Here is a 12,663-nt window from a genome sequence, read left to right as displayed (position 1 = left end):
GATACCTAACAGAGCTAGCAATCAAGCTTTTGTGCAACTATATAGTGCAACCATAAAATAAAATGGATTCTCTCTCTGCATTTTATATTGCTTTAAATACCAAATTAATAAGAAATTATCTGACATCCATTATAAAATGCTACCCATTTTGATGAAGCTCATTGGAAGTACTGAAATCAGAAACTCTCATTTGGACAGATTTGAATCATGGCTCTTGAATTTATTTTCATTTTCACCTTTAATTTAATCCTTGTAGTTTTAGTTTTGTTTTGCAGAAAAGTATCCATAAATTGCTACGATATAGAAAGTTCCATCTTATAAATTGCTTTGGATTTCTATGTGATAGCAGTGAGTACTACAAGTTACTTTTTATTGAGGTTCTAGTGAGACATACTAGATTTTAAAATAGAATTAAAAATTATGGTCTGTGGGTACAGCGTGAAGTTCCTGTGTCATAAACACAAACTCTTGATTATACTTTCAAACTTTAAAATCTCATCACAAGATATAAAAACATGTAATTGTATGAAGATATGTGAGTTTAAGATTTCATTTATGATCAAAAAAAGTTGTTTTCCATTCCTTTGTTCTGAGCATAGCTGTAACTATATTACATCTCCCCTAGTGCTCAAATAATCTTTCATATTTTTTCTTTTAAACTGTAAATTGAGATGTTACTTTTGATTATGCTCTTCATTTTGAAGTGGAATTGTGATAGAGGTGGTCTCTGCAATAGATTCAGAGGTCTTCAGACATTTTAGAAACTCTCAAGTTGTACACTATGTACTTTTGATAGCTATAGGCTGGGAAGGTGTATGGATGACTGGGGTAAAATATCAGAAATTCAGGAGCAGGTTGACTGCAGCCAGTATACATTGGGTTTGACTTTCTTCTTGGACAGTACCTAATCTTCATGGTTTTGATGACTCTCAGTTCCCAGAATCTAGCCCAAAGAGAGCTGTAAATAAAGAAAATTAAAGATACCTATGTCCCATAGCTCCTGTACAGCCCTAGAGAGGTGAGAGTACATTGGATTTACTACTATTGAATTCAGTGAAAGTTTAATTGGAGAAGGAGAAAGTCATTTAGGTGAAGGTCTGACAAGGAAGTCTACATTACTAAAGAAAAAGCAGCTAAGTGCTAACGAGGTTGTTAGGAAAGTTTCTCTCTTCCATACTAAGAGTAAATGTGTGTTTTACTTATCTGTTATCAATGGTTCTGGGCATACATGCTTTATGTTCCTTTTTTATAAGTGGAAATGCTGCTTCTCAAAAAAGGAAGACAAACTTTAGATTGATTGATTCACCATCCTCATAGCCTATATTTAAAAAAATAGACAATGGGAGGGATATTGAGGAACTCCATTCAGAAGCATCAGTCAAGGTCAGCCCCCCCCCCCATGAGGGCACTGTATAAACATACAGGAAGACAGCTCCTTCCCTGAATTAATACAACTCCCTGATCATGCAAACATTTGATACACATGCTTAACATCATGTACATGATAAGTCCCTATGACTGTTCCCCAGCTCCCATGTGTAAAGTTAAACATGTGGAAAGTGTTTACACGATTGGGGCCTCCTGTGTTTTTGCCATCCTTTAACAATACAAACTCACAATTAAAAAGCCATCAAAAATCTATTTTTCACATTTAAAAAAAACCCACTTTGTAAACTTAAGACAATCTTTCCCAAAGGAATAGGCATGTATTCAAAGCATTAGTCCAGCAAAAACTTTTACACAGATGGAATTCAAATACATATCACCAATGGCTGAAAATCATAAGCCACTTCAACTGAGTATGGTGTCTTCTGTCCAATTTCTGGTGGACAAGTGCCACATCAAGAAAACCGCTGTGGCCTAGGCTGCCAAACCCCATAAGAGAGCCAGGATTACTAAATATAAAGAGTGAACATCAAAACCACTTGTTCAAATAGTGTAAGCTGGTTTCCCCAAAGGCCAAACATCTCCCAAAGAAGAAGGGCTGCTGCAACTACACTAACAGGAGCTTAAGATTGGATGAGTTTGGTCCCATGCTGGAACTTTTGCCTTTAATGCTGACCTAGAGCTGAACTCTTGGGTCCAGTGGTCAGGGAGAGCTCCTTACTGGTCTCAGAAGAACTCAAACAAGAAGGGGAAGAGAGAAGAGAAAAAGGGGGAAGGAGAGTAAAAGGGGAGGGAGAGGAGAGTCAAGGAAGGAAATGGAAGGGGAAGAGTAAAAGAGAGGGGAAAGTACAAGGAGGGAAGAAAGGCAAGTCAAGGAGAGGGAAGAAGAGTGAGAGAAAGGAAAAGAAGGAGGGGAGTAAGGGGGAAGGAGAGTGAGAACAGGAGAAGAGTAAGAAAGGGCGTTGGTAATGTGAAGGAAGAAGGAATGTACAAGAGAGGGAGAAAGTAGCATGAGGGAAGGGAGGAGAGAGACAGAAGGGAAAGGATAGGAGGAGAGGAAGGGAGAGTGGGACGGTAACGTCAGGGAAGGGAGGAGACTAAAAGAGGGGGGAGGAAAAGAAGGAAGAGGGGGAAGGAGAGTGAGAAAAGGAAAAGGTCGGGAAGAGAGAGGAAAGGTAACGTGAGGGAAGGGAGAAGGCAAGAGAAGAGCAAGGGACGGGACAGAGGAGAAAACAAGGGCGGTGAAGGAGCAAGCGGAGCTGGAGGATGTCTGTCCCGCGCCCCGCCGCCGGAGGACGGGCTCTGGGGCTAGGTTTCCTTCTGGAGCCGGTGCAGCAGGATGCCACCCCCCCGGGACGAGGCGGAGCCGGCGGGGCAGGTGAGCTGGCCGGGGCGGAGGAGGCAGCCGTGCCCCGGCGGGCGGAGCGCAGGGGCGGGGGGGCGGAGCGCCAGGGGGCGGGCCGGCAGGGCTGGGCTGGGAACTCGCTAGCTCTCGGACAGCGCTCGGCCTGGGAGGTGCCGGAGCTCCGCGCCGTCTGGCTGGGACACCGGCCCCGCCGTGCTCAGCTCCCCGGGAGGCGGTGAGTGCCTGGGGTCCGCGCGGGGCTCGCCGCCCGTACCTGCCGCCGGGGCCCCGGCTTGGGGAGTTCCCCGCTTCGCACGGCAGTTCCTGCCTCGCCTGGCGCCGGGTGAATGAGGAAGCGGCACAGGCGCTGCCTTTCCCACTCCTCCCTCTGCAGGAGGCTCCTTCGTGCCTTGGTTGCGGGTGCTGGCCGAGGGGGGGGCCCGTCCCTGTCCCCGCTCAGGGGTGCGCATCTCCGCGGGGGGCAGCGCTCGGTCTGCTCCAGCCTGTGGCTCTCCCTTTAGCCGCCCCCGGGGGCTCAGGTTCCCCTCTCAGCACTGGCAGGGTGGCGGGGGTAGCTGGCTTTGGGCTCAGGACGGGGACACTCGTGTAAGTCAGCGAGGGAGCCTTGATCTGCCCTGTCTTCCCCTCCTGGCGGCGTAAGGAGAGACGGTCGGGGCTGCTCCGCAGAGCTCTCACAGCTGTGGGGTAAGCAAAGGTTGCCTCTGACATCCTTTGGCGAGGAGATAACTCCACCATGGCTTCCTGGCTCTGTGAGCCTCCATATTTTGTGTAACGACTCCGTGGTGAAGGCACAGAAATCAGGGAGTATAAACGTAAGTCCTTCTGTCGGCTCGGTCCGTCTTGTTGACAGTTTTGTTTGCTGACTTCTGATCCTGTTTTTCTTCTGGGTGAACTTGCTCCTACGAGTTACGCTTTTAGTTTAGTCATTTACCTTCCGAAGGTCTTGCTGCAAATGCCTTACTTGTTACATGCTAAACCAGGGATAGGCAACCTATGGCACGAGTGCACAAGGCAGCACCCGAGCTGATTTTCAGTGGCACTCGCACTACCCGGGTCCTGGCCACCAGTCCGAGGGGCTCTGCATTTTAACTTAATTTTAAATGAAGCTTCCTAAACATTTTAGAAACCTTATTTACTTTACATACAACAATAGTTTAATTATCTATTATAGACTTATAGAAAGAGACCTTCTAAAAACGTTAAAACGTATGAGTGGCACCAGGCCTAGCTCTAGCCATTTCGCAGCCCCAAGCACGGCAGCATGCCGCGGGGGTGCTCTGCTGCTCGCTGGTCCCGTGGCTCCGGTGGACCTCCCGCAGGGACCGGAGCTGCGGGACCGGCGGACCCTCGGCAGGGACGCCTGCGGGAGGTCCACCGGAGCCGCGGGACCGGCGGACCCTCGGCAGGGACGCCTGCGGGAGGTCCACCGGAGCCGCGGGACCGGCGGACCCTCGGCAGGGACGCCTGCGGGAGGTCCACCGGAGCCGCGGGACCGGCGGACCCTCGGCAGGGACGCCTGCGGGAGGTCCACCGGAGCCGCGGGACCGGCGGACCCTCGGCAGGGATGCCTGCGGGAGGTCCACCGGAGCCACCTGCTGCCCTCCCGGCAACCGGGAGAGCGCCCCCCGTGGCATGCCACCCCAAGCATGCCCTTGGCGTGCTGGGGTCTGGAGCTAGCCCTGAGTGGCACGCAAAACCTTAAATTAGAGTGAATAAATGAAGACTCGGCACACCACTTCTGAAAGGTTGCCGACCCCGTGCTAAACTTTGTTTGAGTGTAAAAGCTGGTCAGTGGTGGTTTGTAAATCAGCACATGATTTTTGTTAAATAGCTTACTGAATATTGAGAGTCAGATCAGTAAACATATTGAAACAGGGGTCTCTGGCTAACTCTGAACTAAGATAGTGGCCACAGATGCTGATGCCAGTTAATATACATGATAATGGACTTGCGTAACAAAACCTGAATTTAGTACATTTAGAAAGCAGATTAAAAAAGTCTTCCTAGCTGATTTGTGTTTCCCCTTTTCTTGAGAGGATGGGAATTGGCAAGAGTACATTGACATTTTTTAAATTGTTGTTGTTGAATATAGCCAACATGACAATTGATGCTAATCAAATGGTCCTTGTAACAAATGATGACAGTCATATAGTTTTTAGTTAGGTGTTTTCAATGGTGCTCTTGCTTCAGAAGTGAGGGGCCAGGAAGTAAGGATGTTTATACTCTTCTACATGTTAGTAAAAGTTGTATCGCTGTATGTGAGATGGCTCAGCTATGTGAATGAGAGACTTTTTTTGTGTGGACTTTGTCCTTAGCTTGTCTTCTGGTTTCACTGTGATAATAGCGATCGTTAGCTCCAGGAAGCATAGCTAACCTGGACAGGGAAACTTTGTGTTCAGGGAGGAATCATAATTTAGCCCAGGAATGTTACAGAATGAAGTCATTTATCTATCTATCATGTCAGCTAAACGTTTGATTATAAAACAGCCATAGCTTCCTTTGATTTGGGAAATGAAGCAACATATCAGCAGAACATACTGTAAAAATATATATACACCAAAAGCAAATGGGAGCAAAGCTGAGTTTTCAGTGAGCTAAGCAAATTATAACTATATGACAAGATAATGGAATCCTTACATCTTCAATCCCTGTTCAAATATCTGGAGCTTGTGTAATCTAGGGCTGCCAATTTTGATTGGACATATTCCTGGAGGTTTCATCACATGACATAATCTTTAATTCCTGGAGACTCCAGGAAGGTTGGCAACCCTACACTCTGTGTGTGCGTGTATATGCATTTGTTTGTTTTATAGACCCCTCTGTGCTGATCCATGGAGGATGTGAGTTGTTACAGTGTCCAATTACTGAGCCTTGTCTCATTCACTCAAACTCATGCTGTTAATTTTTGAGGTCCTGGGTTCAAATTCTCTCATGTCAGTCAAGATGGTATCTGTCACATTTGCACGTAATATAGATCCTAAGTATGGTGAGATTGGTCTTTTTAGTCCAGACACACATGTCATCAGTTTTTGTTTCTCGAGGATCGCTATTGGATATGCAGCACATTTGAACCGTAAGTATAAATGCTCAGCATGGCAAGCTATAAAATCCCTCGCTATGTGATCAGATATGGATCTTTTGAAAGCAGTTAGAAAACAGAGTAAAATTTAAGGAATTAACCTTTCTGGTCTCCCCTTTTTGTATGCATACAATATATGCATACACATACCCCCTACTATATGTATAAGTTCATAGAGGAAACTTCAGAATTCTCCAATGAGAATACTACGCTGGAGTTTGAACCTTTAACATTATTGAAATATAGCATTTTATGTTCATATCTGAAGTCTTAATTTACAGAGGTTGGTTGGATATTGTGCTATCTCTCGCCTAAAATACCTAGGTAGCCCAGAGGAGATGATATTACTTTTCACGTAGGAACTGCCAGGTCCAAAAGTCCATCTAGTCTAATATCCTCTGAGTTGACAGTGGGCAGGACCAGGGGAAGTTGTAAGAACCCCACTGAAGACAAATGGGAGATCATCTGGCTCCCACATTCTCACTCTGTTAATCTCAAACTGTTAGTTTGGTTTAACTTGAAACATTAGGTTTAAAGTCTCTAACAAAATGTTGTTCACATTAACTTTCATAACTTTGGATATTCTTGTTATCCATATGAATGTCCAATTTCTTTTGAATTTTGGTAATTTCTTGGCCTCATGCACATGTTTAGGCTATGTCTACACTGCAATCAGAGGTGTGATTTGCAGTTTGTGCATGCATATCCATGCTTGCTTTAGTCTAGCTAACCCACTGAGATAGCAATGCAGGCATGGGCTTCAACATGGGCTTTCCAAGTCTGCCCAGTCCACATAGATACGTATCAGGTTGCTAGCCCGCATTGAAGACTGCACTGCTGCATCTTCACTGCCATTTTAGTGAGCTCGCTAGATTGAAGCTACCATAGGTATGCCTAGCCAAGATGCAAATCACACCTCCAGTTGCAGTGGAGGCATACCCCAAGTGCTTCTTTCACTTGTTATGCTAGCTACTGTTAAATGCACAGGCAAGTAATGCATGTTGTGCGCCACACCAAAGAAAGAACCAGAGAAAGAAATGCCATTGGGTTTTGAGGTGACTGCAGTTTGTCAAGCCGAAGCAGCAACATTGTAGTTTTCTTGAAATGTTCCTTAACTGCTCAACAGCAGTTTCAGTAATTTAAAAAAAAAATGTTCAGCATTTCCTATTTAGAGCAGTTCCTGAAAATGTCTGTTACAAAAATGTATAAGCTAATATCTAATATTCTGACTGATGGATTATCAGTTACCCAAAGCCACAGTGGAAAGTCTGCAAACTTTGGGGAAAGAGTTAAACACTGCAGATTGCAACACACAGTTTCAGAACATTATCTTCTTTTTCAGCTTCTACTTCCTACCTCACGTTGTATGTTAAAATACAATCATTAGGTTTCACAAATGCATTCCCATGCATGTACCCTTTATCTTATTCTTTTTATAATACTCTTCTTGACTTAAGGGTCTTTGACTGTCATTTTTAAAAAAACTTCTTATAATGGCCTTCAATTAAGCATTACCTGTTCATGAAATTTAAAATGTTGTTATTTCTAAAGGGGCTGAGAGACAGAGAGGGTAAAACTGTACATTTTGGAATTGTATTTTTAAACCAAAATTTCTACAACATGAGAAATATTACTCCATTAAGCACAAATTAAATGGTTTTGTGTAATGATAAATGAAATGGAGTTAAGAATTACCAGTACTTTAGCAATCTAATTCTAGGAGTTCAAACTTAGCTGTCAAGTTATTACAGCTGCTCAGTGGCAATGAATGGCTCAATATGAGAGTGTAGGCAACTGTCATCTGTTACAAAGCTCTGTTGATGTAAGGCCAATATAGTTGTTAAATGCAGCATAGAGTCACTGTCTGATGTGAAGCAGAATTCATAGAAAGTAGTCTGAGTTCTGCCATGTTCCCCCTACCCCCCTCCTGTGTTTAAAACAGTGATTCCCATGCTGAGACAAACCTGATGAAAAGAGATCTCTTAAACATAGGAAGCAATTTACTTTGGCTGGTATTTTGCCTATGTCATAATTATTTGTGAATATATTTGGGGTATATTTTTTATAACATATAGCCTGCCTTTTCCTTGTGCTCAACTATACTGTACAGTCATAATTCTGTCACCATGGCATCGGTCTGGTGAGCCTGAAATACTGAGATATAATAAATTCCAATTTCTGATCTCACAGCACAGTGAAGAGAAAATGGGCTACGAGGAAAGCAGCCCTGCTTAAATGTATTTACTTTTGTGAGCTTGCAAATTTTGGAAGGATACTTAAAAACAAATCTAGATACTTATCAAAATAATAGATTAAGTAAATATCATCATTAATAACAAAGTTTTTTTGTATTAAAGCCACTCTCTAAATTGACCCTAGGCCTAAAATTAGACCTGCCACTCTTGTTTCTGGTTCAAGGATATGCACATCATGCTGTCCCTCTGTTTTGCTTGTCGTCTTAATTTTGGGGAGTAGGCAAGACGCTTATGTGTTCCAGATCTTGGCTCTCTAATGAGTTGGAGTTCAGATCTTAGACCTCAGATTTGAGGAAGAGATAAGGAACTCTTCCTCCGTCACCACCAAGATCAGAAAGACATTTACCTCCCACAAAAAAAAAAGGTTGAGTAGACCAGGGCTTGAAACATCAAACACTAGTCAAAGGCAGATATAAAAGGAGGGAACCACTAATGAAATTCCAGAGTAACCCACTTGTTATTAGAAACCCAATGCCCCCACTATCATTAACTGCTGAAAAGAGTGCTGGGATTCCTACCAGAATGCTCTCCTTGGACTTTAGTCTGGCCTCCATCTTGCATATCGGCTTATGGCTAGCAGGTGCCTAATAAACATGAATGCGCTTTCCTCTTCCATTCAGCCTTGTAACTTATTTGTGGAGCTCCACTACTGTACCTCTCGACAGCTTCCTTTGAGTTCTCCTCTCCTTGAATGCCTGAGTTGGTTCCTGATAGTTTCAAGCTGTGCAAGGGGTCCTAAATGCCAGCAGAGAAAGGAACCTGAGTCTTGCAGAAGGATAAAATTAGCATACTCTGGTCATTTTCACTGTTGCTATTCAGAACCCCCTGGACAGCAGTGGAAAATATCAAGAATCATGCCAATTTGAATCTGTTGTATTTGGCAAAGCTGTGAGCGATAGAGACAGACACTAGAGCTCTCTTTGCAAACTCAGAAGGAAAACAGTACATTGGTTTATATTGTGTCCTATGTAGAAGGTTATCTTAGCTGCCATAAGAACTAGAGAGTGATAGCTTGACTTACTTATTTTTTCCCCATATGTACTGATCACCCTGTGTAATGGGAACTGTGGGTACTCTCAGGACCTGTGACAATCAGGCTATTTAATTTTTTTAAATATGTGTTAGTTTATGCAGAAATAGAGATATTGAAGTCCACTTGCCAGGAAAAGCTTCCACCTGTCAGAGGCAGGATTTATTTTTTCACTAGACTGAATTAGATTTTGGACCTGTCAAACTTGCTGTTGCTTGTTATCTTTTTTGTTTTTCTCCAATTGACAAAAATTCAGTTAGAATTGATGCTGTTCTAACTAGTAGGAGGGAGGCTTAGGGAAAACTCCAAAGGCATAAGCTGAGGTGCTAGACTTAAATATTAGTATTTTATAAATGTTTCTTAAAGGGGAGGGCAACTGCACAAAATTAATAAAAAGCTATAGAATATGCATTGCAGTATCCCAGTCCAGTATCTTTCAGTAACTGTGTTGACGGAAACAAGGAGCAAAGCAGTAGCTTGGCACTCAGTTTACTAGAGAGAATGCCTCATGCTACTCGGCCAGCAACCTCAGAAGAGAGCCATCCATTCCTCCTTTGTCAGCTGGACCATGATGATGGGATGCAAGTCCTTTGGGGTGATCAGAGGGGTTAAAAGTTCATGAAACTTGGGAACATCCTTGATCCATTTGAGAAATAGAGAGTCTTTACAAATTGTTGCAATGTTGGTGCTGAGTGATTTGAAGGTTTGTTATGCCTTTCAAATAAATGCGGTTTATTGTCACTTAATGCTTAAAGCTGAAGCTGCCAAAAGATTGAGATTCAATGGGAGTTGGGTACTTAACTTGTTTAAAAACCTCAGTATAAATATTTAAACACATTTTGATGCAAAAACACATTCACCCTTGGAAGCGATGATGCTATATCAATATGGCTGCTGCACATGATCAAACGTTAACAGGGGTAGGCAACCTCTGGCATGCGTGCCGAAGGCGTCATGCAAGCTGATTTTCAGTGGCACTCACGCTGCCTGGGTCCTTGCCACTGGTCTGGGGGCTTTGCATTTTAATTTAATTTTAAATGAATCTGCTTAAACATTTTAAAAACTTTATTTACTTTATATACAACAATAGTTTAGTTATATATTATAGAGACTTGGAGAGAGAGACCTTCTAAAAATGTTGAAATGTATTACTGGCACGTGAAACCTTAAATTAGGGTGAATAATGAAGACTTGGCACACCACTTCTGAAAGATTGCCGAACCCTGCACTAAAATCATTTTCATGTGATTGATATCTGACTTTATAAGGTAAAATCAGTTTCTATAAAAAGAATTTCAGAACACATCTACGTAAATAGAAAATAATTTTAGGTATTTCAGTTCCCATGAATCTGGGTTAACATGTAGTTAGTTTGCTGTTGTGTGTGGTGTTTAAAAGTTTATGTAAGGGTGTTTTCCCAAGCACATTCAATTGGTATTCATGCAGTGATAACTGCTTAATAAACTGTTCGGTGTGTTTCTATGTGGCTGTCACAGATAATTTCATAGAACTGTAGCATGAGTAATGCACCTTAATGGTTTCACCTGGAAAGGGACACACACAAAGTTGCTAGGCCTTAAATTATAAAGTTCAACTATGTTTTGGAGTGTGTATGTGTAGTTGGGGGGTGCTTCTTGTTACCTGTATTTTTGGGCAGGCAGAGAATCAAAACTTAAAAATGTGGCTCAGAAAAGGATTCTTGTGGATTCCAGCATGTTACCTGCTTAAAAGAACAGGGCAGATGGGCAAATTACCAACGAGAACAAGAGATAATTTGGATGACATTACAGTCATGGGCAAAGTATTATTAGGTTGTTTGCTTAGTTGGTATGTTATCCAATAATGCCACTTCATTGACAGTATTATTTTTATTTGTGTGGTAGTAGTTGCTATGAGCCCCCAATCATAGACTAGTGTTTATGCACAGGCCACCTCTTTCGTTATAGGAAGTATCATCCTTCCTTGGTTTGCAGAGGTGATTTATAGATCACAGGCCTGGTTTTAACACTGGCTGTGTGACCATAAACACCTGTATATCTTGACCTCATGAAGTCCCTTCTAGTCCTGTGATTCTATGAAACATGCCCAGCAAGAACAATAGATGTTTTCCCTCCCAACATAAAAAGTTACACATGTTGGGGGGGATGAAAATCTAGTCCTGTGCTGGCTTAACCTAGTTTTTTATTATGTGTTGGTTTCATGAGATGACGGATAGGGAACAAAAAGGTGAAACTTACTCTTAGGTCCCATAAGTTAAAGGTCAAGTTATGTAATAAGCCATTTAGAACCTCATTTTCCCCAGAGTACCTTTCTGTTGCAAACCTGTTAAAAGCAATGTTTGTGAATGTTGATTTTTGCACCTCTTATCACTTTAAAGTCCATGGTTTCTTGAGGAAGTGCAGTTTATCTTCACCATCACATTTTTCTGCCTGACTAAGGCCTTGGCTACACTGGAGAGTTACAGTGCTGGTAGTGGCTTTACAGTGCTGCAACTTACTCCCCGTCCAGACTGGCAAGGCACATACAGCGCTGTATCTCCCTGGCTACAGCACTGGTTGTACTCCACAGGGACGAGAGGAATAAAGAGAACAGCGCTGGTGCTGCAGCACTGGAGTGCCAGTGTAAACAGTGATTGATCTTACTACACTGTAACTGACCTCCGGAATTTTCCCATAATGCTTTTAACTAAAGAACTCTCTTTGTTTTGTTATGATGCCTCTTTGTTTTGTTGTGAACTCGGGGCTCCCAGAGCTGCTTATCTAAAAAACAAACACACCTACTGTTTGCTCGAGTAGAGGCAGGCAGGGAATGTCCACAGCTAGTGTTTGCTTGAGGAGAGAAACAGCACCATGGGGCTATTTGCATTTAAGAGTGAATGAGAAAGGGTTGGGGGAAGGGGTTGGAATTTGCAAGGCAGGGAGCTGACACAGTGTCAGCTCCAAAAATCCACTCACTCACTCTCCCCCACGCTCCCTGTCACACTCCACCCCAACCCCCTCTTTTGAAAAGCACGTTGCAGCCACTTGAACGCTGGGATAGCTGCCCCTAATGCACCACTCCCAACACCGCTGCAAATGTGGCCACACTGCAGCGCTGGTAGCTGTCAGTGTGGCCACACTGTAGCGCTTTCCCTACACAGCTGTACGAAGACAGCTTTAACTTCCAGCGCTGTACAACTGCAAGTGTAGCCAAACCCTAAAAACTTGCTAAACCTGAACACTCAATGATTACAGAGTTTGGTCCTCATCATGCCTGTGGCAGCTCATATATGTCAGTGCACCAGATTTATTTTGTGTCAACATGCAATATAGGAAGAGTTACAGAGAGAGAGGAAGTCTTATTGTTTGTTGTGATATCAGACTTATCTTTTTGTTTGCCTACTGATTGAAATACATTTCTGGAAACTTGTGACCAGATATTTAAAGATATTTAGGTGTCTAAAGATGCAGCTAGGCACCTAATGAGATTTTCAAAGGCACCTAACTTCCACTGAAACTAGTGGGACTTGGGGCACCTAGGTGCTTCTGAAAATCCCAGTAGGTGCCTA

General features: G+C 43.2%; 1 protein-coding gene across 3 annotated transcripts in view; it reads left to right on the top strand.

The window, feature by feature from the left end:
• The first annotated feature begins 2,614 nt into the window (after positions 1-2,614).
• Positions 2,615-12,663, top strand: part of PRKCD (protein kinase C delta) — a 133,617-nt gene continuing 123,568 nt past the window's right edge. Inside the window, exon 1 of one of the 3 annotated variants that reach the window (XM_050957766.1) lies at positions 2,615-2,764. The gene's annotated coding sequence lies outside the window, so the exon portion shown is untranslated. Of the gene's footprint in view, positions 2,765-2,854; positions 2,967-3,329; positions 3,565-12,663 lie in introns of those variants that run through there. The other 2 variants (XM_050957765.1, XM_050957767.1) reach the window with 2 other exon arrangements.

This window comes from Gopherus flavomarginatus, chromosome 6 (genome assembly GCF_025201925.1).
Source record: "Gopherus flavomarginatus isolate rGopFla2 chromosome 6, rGopFla2.mat.asm, whole genome shotgun sequence".
Classification (NCBI taxonomy): Eukaryota; Metazoa; Chordata; order Testudines; family Testudinidae; genus Gopherus; species Gopherus flavomarginatus.
This window is presented reverse-complemented; position numbering and strand designations above follow the sequence as displayed.